This window comes from Oncorhynchus keta, chromosome 37 (genome assembly GCF_023373465.1).
Source record: "Oncorhynchus keta strain PuntledgeMale-10-30-2019 chromosome 37, Oket_V2, whole genome shotgun sequence".
Lineage (NCBI taxonomy): Eukaryota > Metazoa > Chordata > Actinopteri > Salmoniformes > Salmonidae > Oncorhynchus > Oncorhynchus keta.
Genome location: NC_068457.1, coordinates 9,293,054 through 9,299,053, shown reverse-complemented (window position 1 = coordinate 9,299,053; position 6,000 = coordinate 9,293,054).

Genomic DNA, 6,000 nt, shown 5'->3' with positions numbered 1-6,000 from the left:
ACCAGCAGCAAGAGCGACATCATTGATGTATACAGAGAAGAGAGTCGTTCCAAGAATTGAACCCTGTGGCATCCCCATAGAGACTGCCAGAGGTCTGGACAACAGACCCTCCGATTTGACACACTGAACTCTATCAGAGAAGTAGTTGGTGAACCAGGCGAGGCAATCATTTGAGAATGATTGTGTATGTGTGCCATTCAGAGGGTGAATTGGCAAGAAAAAAATTGAAGTGTCTTTGAAGAAGATGGTAGTAGGTGCCAGGCGCAACGATTTGAGTGTGTCAAGAACTGCGAGGCTGCTGGGTTTTTTCACGCTCAACAGTTTCCTGTGTGCATCAAGAATGGTCCACCACCCAAAGGACATCCAGCCAACTTGACACAACTGTAGGAAACATTGGAATCAACATGGGCCAGCATCCCTGTGGAACGCTTTCAACACCTTCTGGAGTCCATGCCACGACAAATTGAAAAAAAGGTGTTCCTAATGTTTTGTACACTGTATATCAGACATAAACCGGGTGGTTCGAGCATTGAATACTGATTGGCTGAAAGCCGTAGTATATCAGGCCTATTACCAAGGGTATGGCAAAATAAATAGTTTTACTGTTCTAATTACTTCGGTAACCAGTTGATAATAGCAATAAGGCACGTTGGGGGTTTGTGGTATACCACGTGTATGACAAAACATTTACTTTTACTGTTCTTATTACATTTGTAACCAGTTCATAATAGCAATAAGGCAACTCTGGGATTGTGGTATATTGGCCATATACCACATCTCCTCGGGCCTTATTGCTTAAGTATATAGTATGAACAGCTTCTCCAAGGACAGCAGGCAATGGTAAAAGGGTTCACTTTGAGGTTTTATTGTGAGAGGGCATTCCAACACACAAGGATTTATTACTGTACCATTGTACATTATCTCATTCAAGTGGGATGCATGAATCCCTTAGAAAATCACACAGTGAATAAATCACACTGTTAAATAAGAAACAAATGCTCACAAATATGAAATAATTCCATGACAATATTAAAGGCTCCCTTCTATTGGGCCTTGAAGGATTTCAAGCTTTATCTTAACACATCACAAGCCATGTGTGCATAAATCCTGTCTTTATTTGGATGAATCAATTCTGAATAGATTCATTACATAAATGTGGACTGTAAAGACCAGACAACCCCCCAGCAAGGATGGTCTTAAAACCCTACTAAAGTCATTGAGGACTTATATAGCTAGAACTTTTGGATCATCTTGCTTTCCGGAGATACATTCTCTTAAATTAGACGACTATTAACATTAATATTAGATGAAAAGATAAGCCCCAATGAAGGCTTGAAACCCTTCTAAGTGGCTGAGTCGAGGTTATACCATATCTTTTAGATGGTCTAGCTTTCCAGAGAAAGGCTTTATAAAACACTTATTTTCTTCAATCTGATTGTGGAACTATATATGTATTAGAATCAGACAGTTGTCACTGAAAGAAGAAACACTTGCCATACTGTGACCTTTGAATTATAAAATGTTATTATATTATATCTCATCTATTCTATTCTTATCTATTCTATGATATTTTATTCTCCTCTATACTCTTCTATTCTATTATCTTCTATTCTTTTCTCTTCAGAGTTTTTGTAAGGGGTTTCTAACCAAATAAACTCTGGCTAACACAATCTACAGTATATACTGTACATGAGGTCCTTACCAGTCAACTTCTGCCTCCTTACCAAGTTGTAAGGTGCTTTCTTATCAAGTACAGCAGTGATCTGTGTCTCTCAGAAGCATATGCAACCATAGATACACATACTTGTGGCCAGTCACCACATTTTAAAACCAAATGTCTCAGTTGCTAAACTCTCCCATAAATTCATTGGATTGTGAGTGGACTATGTATATCATCTGAGAAAATAAGATGATTTCATTGATTTAAACTTCTGCTGAACCCTGTCATTTTAAATGGTAACTTGTTTGGTTTCTTCTTTTTAAGATTTTTAAGTGTGCTGAAATGTGGAGTGAATAAATAACCGGTCTAATATCCTGACCATAGACTTTTTAAAAACTTTTTACGCTGTTTATATAAAACAGGAATTGGTGTTAGGAAGGTCAAAGTGGGCACTACAGAGCAAAGCCACACCTAATCCCCACATTGTCCTTGAAAAGACGAAGACATGCCACAATGAGACGCGTGTGTAGAGAGAGAGAGCGAAAATAGGATTTAAAACGTCTGGGCCAGAATTTATACTTCCTCGTTCTGCGATAAAGTGGCACATAATCAGGAAATTGAGTTTTCTTAAAAAATATTATTTGGAAAAAAACAGACGAGCTCGAAGCAAAGCAGAGACCTCTTAATCAAATTAATTGATTTGCAATTTCCTCTAAACTGTGAACTGACAAATGTTGGCCTCCCTGTTGCTGAGCTCTCTCTCTCTCTGAGCCTTGCCTCCCTCCCGCTACCTGGTTAATGTAGTACAGCACATGAGAAGACAAAGGGATGCCCCACCAGTTTCCAAACTATTTCAGACTAACCATGGTCACTGTAACGATTCATCGGGACTCTGCCAGTTGTCACCTAAGGATTAAAGGGGAATATACTCATAAACTCTGTTTTCACCATTTCTATTCTTTGACCAAAAAGCCACAATATGCCTGAGACACGGCATTAACATCGCTTGCGAATAAAATAAAAAAACAGATCATCCTCGGATACCAAATCCCATGTTCTTCGATGCTGGACAGCTGAATGAAAAAATGAACAATAAGCGGTTGACTTGGGGTCTGTAGCTAGTATCATCTGCACCAGCAGATTGCGGGGAAGAGAAATAAGACACAGTGACTTCACAGGGCCATTATAACATGCAGCCCTCTGTGTGTAAAAAAATAGAATTAATCTGAAGCCCAATAGACCCGCGGCTCATTCCTAAGTAGCATGTTTCTGTACAGGGAAAGATTTACCACCCATGGCTCCTTTCGGTGCCGTGTGAAATATGTCAGACCTTTTTCTAACTCTCTCTTGAATACACACACACACACACACACGCACACCCCAAAACAACAAAAGTGAATGATTTTCACAAGCAAAAATCCTGTCAAGTCCTCTGAGAGTAGAATGAAACAAGTCTTTCGGAATGTTTGAGTAATCTCCCAAAAGTATTAGTCGTTGTTTACTGGTTTAGCTGTTGTTCTGGCTCCAGTGTATACCTAGTGTTTGGTACCAGGTGTACCCGACTGAAACTGGGGCCTGAACGGGATTATTACAATAATCACAAAAGAACACAGAATGTGGATCAGTGTCAAAAAGTACATCAAATAAGATGTGGGGAAACACAGAACAAGACTGGTGCTATATTCCTTCTTGGACCACATAAGATCATCAGGGACATTCTCAAACACAAGAACTAAATCTCCTCTCAATGTATTTAATAAATTCCACTTGACATTGGGAGGCTTTGGTGATGTCCTAGCCATTTTTGGAGTCGAGTGCATGAGCGAGGAGGAGAGAGGAGAGGAGAGTTCCTGTGGATTTGGCCAGTTGGAGGAGCCTCATATCTCTAGCTTGGCAGACGGCAGGCACCGGGGATTTCATGGCTATTTGCCCATCCTGGTTCTTTTCCCTCTTCTTCTGCTTCCCTCAAAGCACCACTTTGGCAGTTTTTCTATTTCTCCTAACCTAACCAATGAGTCTTTTCTTTGATTTACAGTGTGTGTATATATATATATGTGTATATAGTATATATATATATATTTTGTAATAATATTCATTGCTTTATCTTGGCCAGGTCACCGATTGTAAACGAGAACTTGTTCTCAACTTGCCTACCTGGTTAAATAAAGGTGAAATAAATAAATAAATAAATAAATACAAATCCTCCAGATAATTTTTTTAGTAATCAATGTAAACCTTTTACACGGTTACTTTACAGACGACTGCAAGCTGATCTGTTATTTGGTGGGCACATCTGCTTTCATGCAGACAAATAACTTATCTCCTCTTGTAACGCCTCGCAGACATCACGTGCTAATGTTGTGCCGGAATATCTTGTATGCCTATTCCTCACCTGCGACTGTGCAATGAACACCTGACTCCGTAAGATACATAGCAACGTGTAAGCAAGCATTAGGCTATGACTTTTAGTAGACTCGCAATGATTGGTTCACATACAAGGCATAACCATGAGAGAGAGAGAGAGAGAGAGAGAGAGAGAGAGAGAGAGAGAGAGAGAGAGAGAGAGAGAGAGAGAGAGAGAGAGAGAGAGAGAGAGAGAGAGAGAATAGGTGCGGTATCTCAACCGGGGCAGTTCAGGAACAAAGGAGGAAGAGAGAATGAATCTGAGGCTCTTTTATAACCGTCCGAGTTGTTTGGACTCTAAACCAGAGTTGTTGACCACTAGCATCACCGTAAAGTTAACTTCCAATCGGACATCAGACCTACAGGATGTTACCACAACAGCACCACTGCTTCTCAGAGGTGGGACAGAATGGGGGTCAGAGAGATCCTTCAGAATTCCTAAGAAACACAATCATTCTGTAAAGTCAGGTCGGGGGGCTGGACCGGAACTACACGAATCACAGTACCCTCCTCTTTGCTCTTGTACAGAGAGATGCTAAATGAGACAGAATATGAAATGAGGGAAATACATTATAAAAGGGGTCATGCATGCTTATAACAAGTCTTCAGATCCATTATAACTGCAACATAGTGCAGTTTAACGGTAGGTTACAAGTGTTACGGAGTATCCCCATTAACTGTGGGTGAAGCCAATGTGATTAAAAAGCTGAACTGAAGAGGTGCAGCGTGTTCTAACGTGGCTGTTGGGCCTCTGTGTGTGTTCCAAATGGCACCCCATTCCCCAGTGCACTACTTTTGAAAGTAGTGCCCTATGTAGGAATTAGGGTGCCATTTGGTACTCGGCCTGTGTCTGTACTGGATCACGATCTCTCCTCGCAGCCAAAGGCAGTGTTCAACTGGCCAGCCCAGCCACAGCTGTGTGTCCTGCCTCAACCCACTGCGGTCGTGCGTCTCTCTCTCTAGTCTATCTCGTACGTGACCTTTTTGATGTTCTTCACATTTTTCCTGCCCCCCTTTGTAAAACTTCAATTGAAAAGGTTTTTCTTGCGCTGCCCGGGTCGGTGAAACGTACTTATAAATACCCTGGCATGCTATGGCTCAGACCAAACTCGATGGGTGAAAAAAAGTCACAAATAGTTGCGACCTGTGTTCTCACACAAAGGCAGTGCTGCCGGGGTGTGTTGGAGACCTAGAGACTACAACGCCCACTAATGTAACGTTTGACTGCCAAACCAATACGGAGCAGAGGGAATATTTGGTCTCATCTCCATCTTCCTACACACTCAACGACAGGATGATATCACCCACTATATTCCACCTTTACACAGCTCTGGCTCATAAAAAACCTCTCTTGGCTTAGCTAAGAACTGCAATACCCAAGGTATAATTACACGGTTGAGTAAAGTAAAAATGTTGTCTGTGTGCTTTAACACCCCTGTTCCAAACACTAAGAGAACCGATGGTCCCCCCCCCCAAAAAAAAACGGAGATTCCAAATGAACTGAGAGACAATGGTTTCATTACATTAGTAGGGTTTGGAGAGAATCGAGAGGGAATCGAGAGATAGGACATTGATGGATGAGTAGACGTGTTCCAGACCGCTGGACCTCAGTGGCGGAGTTGTTATGTGCTGAGTAACCCCATTTCCTGGCTGCAGTTGACCCTTCCTGCTCCCATCAGCCACTGGACAATAGGCCACTGGTTCCACACCAGGGGTCATGGGAGGTCACTGGAGCTGGATGGGAGGAAAGGCAGAGCCGTCTTTATTTGTCACAGGCGCTGAATACAACAATTATTAACACCTTACCATGAAATGCTTACTTACAAGCCCTTAACCAACAGTGCAGTCCAAGAAAGAGCGAAGAAAATAATTTACCAAATAAACTAAAGGAAAAAATACCAAACCTCTGGGTTGTGTCCCAAATGGAATCGTATTCC